At 44.7% G+C, this 11,905-nt stretch overlaps 1 long non-coding RNA gene across 2 annotated transcripts; it reads right to left on the reverse strand.

Annotated features, from left to right (window-relative positions):
• Positions 1 to 260: 260 nt before the first annotated feature.
• Positions 261 to 11,460, reverse strand: LOC122466246. Of its 2 annotated transcripts, none has more exons than XR_006291623.1 (3): positions 11,279 to 11,456; positions 8,831 to 8,959; positions 261 to 1,063 (listed from the first exon to the last, which is right to left on the reverse strand). It is a non-coding gene; the product is annotated as an uncharacterized LOC122466246 (long non-coding RNA). The 2 variants fall into 2 exon arrangements; XR_006291622.1 differs by having other exon boundaries at positions 269 to 1,063; positions 11,293 to 11,460.
• Between the last annotated feature and the right edge of the window lie 445 nt (positions 11,461 to 11,905).

Genomic DNA, 11,905 nt, shown 5'->3' on the forward strand with positions numbered 1-11,905 from the left:
CCAAATTCTGCCACCCTTCCTTATATTGACTAGTAAGCTTATTCCATGAGTAGTCCCCTTATTTTAATGAGATCATGCAGAGTAAAGTACTATTCAATATGAGTGAGGGTAGTAGAATTTTCCTGGAATAATAATACCAAGTTCTTATGGAGCACTTTCCATCAATAGAGGTCAATGCTCTTTACAAAGGAGGTCAGTATCATTATTCACATTTTACAGATGAGGAAGCTAAGGCAGAGAAATGAAGCGACTTCCCCAAGATCACCAAGCAGCAAAGCTGGGACTAGGATCCACGTCTCCTAAAACCCAGTCTAGTTTTCTATCCACTAAGCTACATTGCCTCCCCGTATACATTACTACTAATTCATAAAACATAAGCTCCCTGAGATAGGAACTGTATGTGTGTCTATACAGTGGCCAGCACCACAGGGCCTTGATCTTGATCAAGGATGCTACTATAACATAACAATACGGTTCTTCATTATGAGTTGAAGGGTGAAATTCATTCTGGGCTTATTCAAGAGACTCTCCTTGACTTACTTAACAGGGCTGAACAAGGGATTCCATCCTATCCTTAGGTAGCCCCCATTCTGGAAAATGAACACTGGTGAAAATGTAGCCTCCTTTCTCCATAAAGGAGACAGTGGACCAGATTTTCAGGCATGGCTGAACATGTTTCTCCCACTTGCATGGCTACTGTGAATGACTGCATGCAATACTCATCCCTGATGCAGCTGCATATACAAATGTGCATCTTGTGTGAGACTCTCAGGTCGTGTTTGGAAAAGTTGATCCTCTGGACAATTCATCCAGATGCTAATTCCACTGAAGTCAGTGGTGATGCACAAGGTATGGATTTGGCCCTACATGATGTCAGTGAATTATTTTTCAACTTCTTGTCTATTCAGCTGTCCTAGTTTGGTCCTGTTGGCATTCCCTCCACATCTTTCATCACTGGGTCCACAACTTTCTGGCAAAGGTAGCACGTACCAGCTCAGTCAGTCTGTGCTGGAGGTCAGAAGAAGGAAGAACCGGCTCAGTCACTCTGTGCTGGACTGGGGATCTGTGGCAATACGTCAGGAAAACATGAGTAGGATTAGTTATTTGTGCAATTACTAGATGGCCGCAAACACACCCTGTGAACAAAACAGAGTGTGGAAACTGAAGATAGAGAAGTGCTTCCTTGTCTGTAGCTTTTTTTTTTTTAAATCCTACGTGAAGTAGGTGATGGTATCCCAGTTCTACAAATGGAAGTTTTGAGGTACAGAAAAGGGGAGAGACTTAGCCAGAGTCTCACACAGAGACCATTACAGAGCCAGGAATGGGGAGAGGGAAGGAAGGTACCTGACTACATTCACTTACAGTGGTGTGATAAGGAGTAACTCCATTGAAGCTAGTGGAGTTGCACTAGTGTAAAACTAGTGAGAGACCCCAGAATAGAGACCCAGGTCTCTTGACCCCCTGCCCTTTGCTCTAACCATTAGCCCATGCTTCCTCTATACTGTAGATCCAGGTTTGGGTGTGTGCCACACAGTGATCCTGTGCAGTGAGGACTGTTACTCTCCTCCTTCCTATGTACAAAACATGTAAGAGGAGACATGAGCTGTGTATAAAATGCTGCAGAGTTTAATGAAAACAAATCTGGGACGCCTATTTCAGCAGTTTGGCCCTAGTTTTGTTCTGACTCTATTGAAATGAAAGGCAGCAACATTAGTAGATCAAAGGAAATGATTCCTTATGCAGTCACAGCAAGTCTATGGAATTCATTGCCATAGCATTTCACTAGGACAAATAGCTCAGCAGTATTCAAAATTAGATGGTTATACAATTATGAATAACTAGGTCAAAGCTACCAAGAACATTAGCCACCATGCTTCTGGGCATAGGGTGATCTCCTGTGGTGCTCAGGAAGGAAATTTCCCCCTTGTATATTGTGCTATTAGACAGGTGTACCATGGACCTGTGTGGAATTCCTCTGAAGCATCAGGTATTATATATATATATATACACACACACACACACACACATACTGTTAAGCAACATGCACTCAACTTCCCCCTATGGGATTGCCCTCCACCACCCAATTTGCGGACACTAATGGAGTCAGATGTGTAATTGCTGTCCTGTGTTTAAACATGGTGAACTTTCATTTATTCAAATATTATGAAGCCCTGCACTGCCCACACCTCATCCTTTGTGGGTAAGGGTTTGCAATGAAAGCATTGATCCATCAAGCTAGCTACTGTGAAGGAGAGAACAGGGTGTGCATGGACCGGGGTAAAGCAGGCTGGGGGTTAGTTCCTGGGTCTGTAAGAGGGATCTCTGAGGGCAGAGACTAGCAGCATAGCTGGCCCTGGGTGTTCTCATTTGATTGTGAGCTGAGAGTAAAGGTGGAAGAAATGAGACAGGGTGCAACATAGTCTAAAGGATTAGATGCTCTTGGCTTCCTTTTTGGTGGTTGTAGATGACAGCAGAAAGTTTGGTAGTGCCTCTCACCTAGTGCCACATCTGAGCAGGACACAGTCCCTGAATAGACAGCAGTACCACAGGATTCTGAATGAAAATACAGAAAACTTCTGCACAACAGAGCTGTACTTCTAATGACAACCCTGGCAGGCTGTGGGTTATAGATTTCCCCATATCTGATAGGCTCTGAGGAAACAAATCCTTCTGCTCTGCTGGGGTCTGAGGTAGTAAATCTCTCCAGCTCTCACAGACTCTGGGGGAGTTACATTCAATTTAAAATACACCACACAGCTGTCCACTCAATGACAGGCTACAGCTCCGGCGCCTGCAGCAAAGGCACTGCATTCACAATGACTACATGTACCCCCTAAATGCACAATACAGGGTGTCCCAATGACCACATACAGCTCATGAGACAATTCTATTCCCAAGGACAACCAATACTAAACTGTCAGAGCCAGCCCCTATCTTGGCTAGTTTGCAGTGTAAATGAACAAGTCAGCCAAAGGGTGAGAACAGATGTGCTATTATTTCATTTGTAGAGGAGGAGCAAGGAGATTAAGTGACTGACCCATCACACTATAGTAGGGCTAGGATTTGAACCCAGCTTCCCTGAGTCCCAGCCCGGTGCCTTAATGGCTAGACAATTTTAGTGTTCCTGTAGTGATATACATAGGGCCCCCCATGACCTAAGACTAGCCATGGCTCTTGAGTTCCATGACTCCTAAACCACCAAGATCACTGCTGGCTTTTAATGTCCTTCTTGCAGATGTAGACTATGGAACATTTTACAGATTCATTTATACAAGGCCAAACAAAAGCAGATGTGAGCATGCAGGGGCAGAAGTAGGGTCTACTTAGCTCGCCAGTTAGACTTCCAACCCACAACATTCTCTTCCAAGATTGTTACAGAACCCCTTTGAAATTATCATGTTTAATGCCATATAAAAAACCAACAGCATTTCATGTGTCACTCGGTTTATTAAAAAAAACAAAAACAAAAAACCAACCTCCAGTTAGCTTCACGTGACCTATTGTTTTTATTAACCCATATTTATGAACACAAGATCTAAGACTGGATGAGGCCTGAAGAGGTCATCTAGTTCCACCCTCCCTCTCCCCACCCCCATCCTTCTATGAAGAGGCAGGATTAAGTAAACCTAGGCCATCCCTGACAGGAATTTATCTAGCCTGTTCTTAAAAACCTCCAACAGATATGCCACCACCTCCTTAGGTAACCTGTTTCAATATTTAACTATCCTTATAGTTAGAAAGTCTTTACTAATATCTACCCCAAATCTTCCTTGCTGCAAATTAAGCTGATTAGTTCTTCCTACCTTTGGTAGACAGGGAGAGCAATTGACCAAATAAGTTAGCGCTGTTATAAAGAGAACAGGTAAAGACTGCTATCCAGTCCCCCCTCTGCCTTCTTTTCTGTAGTGTAGACTAAAGATGCACAATGCTTTCAACTTTTCTTCATGGACCATTCTTTCTAAAGCTCTTATAATTTTTGTTCTCATCTGGACTCTCCGATTCATTCACAACTTCCTTAAAGTGTGGTGCCCAAAACTAGATACAGTACCCCAGCTGAGGCTTCACCAGTGCTGAGTAGTGTGGAACAATTGCCTTCTGTGTCTTCCAGAGGACACTCCTGTTACATTCCAGAAGGATGTTTGCCTTCTTGGAAACAGGCTTTTACTGTTGACTCATTCAATTTGTGATCCACTAGAACCCCCAGATCCTTTTCTGCAGTACTGCTGTCTAGCCAGTTATTTCCCGTTTTGTAGTTGTGCATTTGATTTTTCCTTCCTAAGTGTAGTACTTTGCACCTGTATTTACAAAATTTCATCTTGTTGACTTCACACAAGTTCTCCAGTTTACCAAGATGCTTATAAACCCTCCCAGCTTGGTGCCATCTGAAAAATTTATAAGCATAGTCACTACTCCTTCATCCATGGGTTAGTGAAAATATGGAGTGGTGCTGGACCCAGGACAAACCCTTGTGGGATCCCACTGGATATGTCCTTCCAGTTTAACAGTGAAGCATTGTTTTAAAAGAGTAGGTACCAGTCTATAAGTTGGGTGGGTGCATAACTGGCTGAAAGTCATTTCACCTAGACTGTACTTCCCTAGTTTGCTTATGAGAATGTTGCTGTGATGTTCTGGGATCACCTAGAGCAGTACTGCCTGCCCTGTAAGCTGGGGAGTTCTAATGCTATGGCTCAGAGCACTGATGCCGGTAGCCAGCTCACAGCCATCAATGTCTGACCTCAGCTTTCAGCAGCCTAGTTATTCCTTCCACAAACAGCCCTTCCACTCCTGCGTATCCCTAAATCCCTCCACCCTGAGTACTTAAGCACCAGGTACTTGGACTTTTCCCCCCTCTGGTTTGTCCTCCCCCCCCCCCACCCCCAAGGGTATGAAACCAGCCCTGTTATCAGTTCACTTTTGCACACACACTCTGCACAGTTTGCACACCAGAGATGTGCTTGGGGTAAAAATAAACAAAAGGTGGGTTTTCTATTAAACAAAAACAATTCAAAGACTAAATAGTAAGGGAAAGCAAATGCAGGCAAGTTACACAGAAAACAAACAAAGAAGCAAACTTGGGCTTTACTCTTTCACATTCGATAAACTCACTTTTCTAATCCAAGTTACCCATGGCCTCTGAACAGATGCCCAGCATACCCCCCAGCCCCGCCATAGAGGCAATCCAGCGTTTCACAGACACCTGCCTCTTTGGTTCTGGATGAAGACCTCAGTTTCAAGCCTCCTTTCTAAAAGGGCTCTGCCACTCCTTTCCCTCCCTTGCAGGCTAACTCAGGTTTATTCAGGGTGGGGGAATTCTAGCCAGGATGTCTCCGGGTATGTCTACACTGCAATAAAAAACCTGCAGCAGCAGCGAGTCTCAGAGCCTGGGTCAACTGACTTGGGCTGTGGGGCTAAAAATAGCAGTGTAGATATTTGGGCTTGGGCTGGAGCCCCAGGCTCTGAGGCCTTCCCCTCTTGCTGAGTTTCAGAGCTTGGGCTTTTGCCCAAGCGGGAATGTCTACACTGCAATTTTTAGCCCCACAAGCCTGAGGCAGTTGACCCCGGGCTCTGAGACTTGCTGCCTTGGATCTTTAATTGCAGCGTAGGAGTATCCTGTAGGTCTTCCTGTTAACCCTAATGGGCTATTCTTTGTCTTTCCTGGGTCATACAATGCTAGGTGTTTGGAGTTAGCCTGGTCTGGTTGGGAAGGCAGCCCCTCCCTGCCTGATTGCCCACTGCTCTGCTGTGAGATGAGGTGAAACTTGTTATGAAGACACAAACTCATGACCACAGCGTGTATATATAAAACTCATAATTAAGGCTACGTTTTAGTCACAGGTATTTTTAGAAAAAGTCATGGCCAGGTCATAGGCAGTAAACAAAAATTCATAGCCCCTGACCTGTCCATGATTTGTACTATACCCCTGACTAAAACTTGGGCTGGGGTGCTCTGTGGGGGGCAGTCAGGGAGCACCATGGGTGCTCTGGGGTCATGGGCAGTGGCTGTGTGGCCCAGGACCTGTGCTGGGGGGCGGAGTGGGGCAGGGGAGAAGGGGAGGGTTGGCTGGGCTGGCAGGCTCCCTACCCAGCTCCGCGTGTCCCTGCAGCTCCTGGGGACCAGAAGCCCAGGGGGGCTCTGCGCCCCTGCCACAAGCTTTGCACCCTCGCCACAAGCTCTGGCTGTGCAGCTCCCATTGGCCAGGAACTGCAGCCAATGGGAGCTGCAGGGGTGGTGCCTCCAGGCAGGCAGGCACAGAGCCCCCATCCCCTCTACCTAGGAGCTAGAGGGACATGCTGGCTGCTTTTGGGGAGCTCCCCCCCACCCCCCCAAGGTAAGCACTGCCCAAGCCCCCACTCATATCCAAAATGCCCCAGTAGTGGCCGATGCAACTGACCCAGGGGCTGCCTGATCTGCTTGGGCAGCCCCAGAACCAGCCACATTGGCCTCTGCAGAAGTCACGGAAAGCCACATAATCCATGACTTCTGTGACCGACAGTCTTATTCATAATGATTACTCAGTTTAGAGCATTACAAGCTTTCATAAAAGACCTTACTCAACATATTTTTATACACAAGATCGTATACAATCTGTTGAGTCAACAACATATTCTTTGGTGTTCAGGCCCCTTTTATTCCCTTGGTGGTTCTGGACCCTGTGACAGAGATCCTGGAGGCCCCCCTCCTGCTTCACCTTAATTGCTGCTCTCTGTGCAGGCTTAGGAAGGAACCTCTCTTGTGCCCTGGCAGTAGCTGCAGAGGAATCCTTATCTCTTGTGGCACCCTATGGCAGCCCCATTACAGGGCTGAAGTGCTGCAGAGGGGATGGCATTGGTTCTCCCATAGGTGAATTTCACCCTTTGATGATAATCTTTATTTTAGATACAGTCCAAGATGCTTACTGAGCTGCTTATTCCCTATGTATTATCCCATGCTCCAGATTCAAGAGTTGGTTAGACTGTGGGCTGCTGGAGTCTTATGCTTGCAGAGACAGTAAAGGTGCTTTTTTGTGACTGCTCTGTGGTCTTGAGTTTGTGGATCAGCATGACAAACCCCAAAACGTTCAAAAATCATGAATTGGGGGGACAAGTTTTTTTTAAAATACATTTTGGTTATTTTGATTTGCCTTCTGGTTTTTGAGCTCTAGGGGGTCACATTTCCATGGTTTTCCTCTGCAACCATGAGGGCTAGAAATGTACTGTTTCCTAGATGAAGTTGAGATTCTCATTTACATGACTCTAGGAGCTTGGGCTTTAAGAAAACCACCAACTATAAGACTCACAATAAAATCATGAGAGTTGGCACCACTGTTTAATGTGCTAAATCTGTTTCTTTTTTTTAAAAAAAGCTAATTTTAAGTAGGAATGGATAAGGGCTGGGGTTGGGGGCTTGCAGATATTTCCCACCGGTTTTGGAATTTGTAAGAAAAGTGCTTGAGTTCTGTGACACTGTCTACCCAAGTGCCAGCTCAGGACAGGGCTGCAGGCTAATTAACTCATATGCTAATAGAAGTCAAAGGAGTGCCCAAAGGTACCGTAATCAGGCCAATTCACTTGTGTATTAGTTTAGTTCAAAGCACATGTTAATGGTATTGTCTTCACTTACCTATAACATGTCGATTGCTATTGCATAACTTTAGGTATATTTCTGTAATTAGTTAACCCTTGTCTATCAAAAGTGTGTGTGTTAGTGTTAAGATGAGACTGTACGTGATGTGTAAACTTCATGAAAACGAAGGAAGAATTGTTGTTCACTGTTACATTACCTTTTACATTGTGTATATCCCTTTAATTAAAATTACTCAAATGCAACTGGAGCCTTGGAAATGTAATGAAGAAGAGTGCTAACTTCAAAGCAATTGGTTGTTGTGTGAGTAAAAACCACTTATCGGGTTATTGTTTGTAGAGGAAGCTATAAGTACTGTTTCAAAGGAAGATCCTTTATCTCTGATTGTTTGGGCTCTTACAGGGAAGACACCAAAGGCAAGGTAGAGATCCCCAGAAACATGGGTTCCATGAAATGACTACTGGGAAACTAACAGTCAGATTACATCATATCTGCTACCATTTTGGATTTACAAACTTTGACTCACCTGTTAATGTATTTACCTGCTTTAACCTCTCAATAACTCATTTCTTTTCTTAGCTAAGAAATCTTTAGTTAGTTTGCTAACAGCCAATTATCTAGTATAGTCTTTGGTGTGAGATCCAAAGTACCAGCTGATCTGGGGTAAGTGACCCTTTGGAATTGGGAGTAACCTGATGTGGTGTGATTTTTAGTTTATGTGACCATCATCACTAAATCCAGTTAGTCTGGGTAGCAGGATAGGCTGGAGTGCCTAAGGGGACTGTCTGACTCCATGGTAAGACTGGTATGGTGATTCAGGAGTGCACAATTGTTACTGGTTTGGTGAAATCTAATTACAGGGGACACCACCAGTTTGAGGTGTCTTCCCTGTTTTCTGACCATCTGACCTGAGATTGGCACAGTCAGACCTGAGTTGTCCGCGACTCTAGAGAGTATGACAAAGTTCAACCACCATTCTTCCTGAAATTTAAAAAGAGTTCATTAGCAAGCCCAGCCCAACCTCATAATTGGCTCTTTGACGGGAAGCGTGTGCTACGTGTTAAGGACAGAAGCTAAGCTGCTTTAAGTGAGTGTTGGTGTATGACAGAATCAGCAAGATACTAAAACAAACGTCTTATTTTAAACTTGGGAGTAGTTTCATTAAAGTTAATGAAACTACTCCTATGTTTAAAATTAGCCCTGTGCAGAATACCTTTCTGAATTAGGGCCATAAACTACATTTATTGTGCTCTTTGGATTTTTCCATACCTTTATCGGTACTTTTTCCAGAGACTCTCAGGAGGTAGCTTTCTCTTTTGCTCTGACTTCAATTTTTTGCTGCATTTTTTCCACTGGATTTTCTCCCCCACTCTGTTTGCTCCTGTTTTGTCCTCTCACCTAAGCAGAGCATGAACAATGTTTGAGTCAAGCTTTCAAGACCACATCATTCAAGTGGGATTGACATTAAATGAGATGAGTTTACCTGTCATTAGTAGAGCTAGTCAAAATTGGGCATTCCATCAGAAACTTTGAAAGGGAGAATAGTTAGGGTTTTTTGGTTTTCTGATGAAAAATCAGAACTATTCAAGATAAGCACTTTCCACAAAAATGTTAGGTTTGTTGATACCTCAGTTTTCCATCAAAAAATTTTTTTTGGCAGCCCTAATCACTAATTTCAACTCTGCATTGAGGAAGCCCTTCAGCATGGTGCATTGATTGGTTTAAAAATGTTGGCCACAGTAAAATAAAGGTTTCAGAGTAACAGCCGTGTTAGTCTGTATTCGCAAAAAGAAGAGGAGGACTTGTGGCACCTTAGAGACTAACCAATTTATTTGAGCATGAGCTTTCGTGAGCTACAGCTCACTTCATTGGATGCATACTGTGGAAATCGCAGAAGACATTATATACACAGACACCATGAAACAATACCTCCTCCCACCCCACTCTCCTGCTGGTAATAGCTTATCTAAAGTGATCATCAAGTTGGGCCATTTCCAGCACAAATCCAGGTTCTCACGCTCCGCCCTCCCACAAACAAACTCACTCTCTTGCTGGTAATAGCCCATCCAAAGTGACCACTGTCTTCACAATGCGTATGATAATCAAGGTGGGCCATTTCCTGCAGAAATCCAGGTTCTCTCACCCCCCTCCAAAAACCACACACACAAACTCACTCTCCTGCTGGTAATAGCCTATCCAAAGTGACCACTCTCCTTACAACCTGCATGAAAATCAAAGTGGGCCATTTCCAGCACAAATCCAGGTTCTCACTCTCCTGCTGGCAATAGCTCATCCAAACTGACCTTGATTGTCATGCACAGTGTGGGGAGAGTGGTCAGTTTGGATGAGCTATTGCCAGCAAGAGAGTGAGTTTGTGTGTGTGTGGGGGGGGGGGGGTGAGAACCTGGATTTGTGCTGGAAATGGCCCACCTTGATTATCATGCACATTGTAGGGGGAGTGGTCACTTCGGATGAGCTATTACCAGCAGGAGAGTGAGTTTGTGTGAGTATGGGGGTGGGGGAGTGAGAAAACCTGGATTTGTGCTGGAAATGGCCCACTTTGATTTTCATGCAGGTTGTAAGGAGAGTGGTCACTTTGGATAGGCTATTACCAGCAGGAGAGTGAGTTTGTGTGTGTGGTTTTTGGAGGGGGGTGAGGGAACCTGGATTTCTGCAGGAAATGGCCCACCTTGATTATCATACGCATTGTGAAGACAGTGGTCACTTTGGATGGGCTATTACCAGCAAGAGAGTGAGTTTGTTTGTGGGAGGGCGGAGCGTGAGAACCTGGATTTGTGTTGGAAATGGCCCAACTTGATGATCACTTTAGATAAGCTATTACCAGCAGGAGAGTGGGGTGGGAGGAGGTATTGTTTCATGGTGTCTGTGTATATAATGTCTTCTGCGATTTCCACAGTATGCATCCAATGAAGTGAGCTGTAGCTCACGAAAGCTCATGCTCAAATAAATTGGTTAGTCTCTAAGGTGCCACAAGTCCTCCTCTTCTTTTAGTAAAATACAGAGATTTAAAAACCAGCGTGCCTGAACTTGAGCTCCTAGATTTACACTAAATGGCCTGATTTTCACAGGTGCTAAGCATCCAGCCTTTGACCTACAGTGAGATTTGCGAGTGCTTAGTGTCACAGTTCAAAGCAACTGCACCTATATTCCCCCTCTGTGGCCTAGCAAGGGCACCCATGCATAGGCTTCCAGCTCCCCAGTCATCATCTCTTGGGCAGAGACCAGTCTCTCTCTCCTCACTGGGGTATTTCCAGGCTGCACAGTTCCCTGCCTACACTGTGGGTTTCCCCAGCAGTCAGACTGGCTGAGAGGGCCTATTCTGCTTTCTCCTTAGAGCAGCAGTTCTCAAACTTTTGCACTGGTGACCCCTTTCATATAGCAAGCCTCTGAGTGCGACCCACCCCCTTATAAATTAAAAACACTTAAAAGATATATTTAACACCATTATCAATGCTGGAGGCAAAGGGGGACGGGGGGGGGGTGGAGGCTGACAGCTTGTAACCCCCCCCCTAATAACCTCATGACCCCCAGAGGGGTCCCAACCCCCAGTTTGAGAACCCCTGCCTTAGAGGCTATAAACAGTTAATTAGCCCCAGTGACATTACTACTCAGCACTTTCTAAGCAAGTACATGTATTCTTAAGGGGAAAGCCTTACAAGAGAAAACATTAAAAACAATAAGAGAATCCACACACACCTTAATAAGCTTACCAGAGATCAGCCCCACAATCTCCACAAGGGTTCTGGTTGGTGTCTGTCCTTTCACCCCTTCGCCTTGGACAGAGGGGCCTGTTGGTTTGCTGGATCAGAACAAAGACCCTAAGACAGTTTAAACTCAGGCTATTTATCCTAAAGTCTTTTCTTTGTCTGCTGGTCTCTGGAGAATCTAGTTTGAGCCAGTATATGTAGGTCTCTCCAGGTGGTGCTGCCTCTTGGCAGCTGTTACAGCTTGAGTGAATTTGTCTAACCACCCCTCACCGCTTTGTGAGGGCTGTGGTTTCCCTCCCCCCACAGAATTACATACCATCACTGGCCCACAGGAATATATAATTTTCATACAGTAAGATCTAACTTAATTCAGTAAGGTTTGTCCAGGTTATTGCAGGAAATTGCCTTATCTGTCACACTGAGAACTTTTGGAAATCAGGCTACTTATATGTAGCTACTTAAATATGGCTTAGGACCCTAAATTAAGACACCTAGGAATGAAAACTGTGCTCTCTCTCTATGTAACAGCTGCCTAGATCACTGATGATGGCTGTCTAATAAATAGGTTAGTAACACAAATTTTTATTTTTGCTCATACAATCCAAGCTGCACTGGG

The sequence above is a fragment of the Chelonia mydas genome, chromosome 6 (assembly GCF_015237465.2).
Source record: "Chelonia mydas isolate rCheMyd1 chromosome 6, rCheMyd1.pri.v2, whole genome shotgun sequence".
Classification (NCBI taxonomy): Eukaryota; Metazoa; Chordata; order Testudines; family Cheloniidae; genus Chelonia; species Chelonia mydas.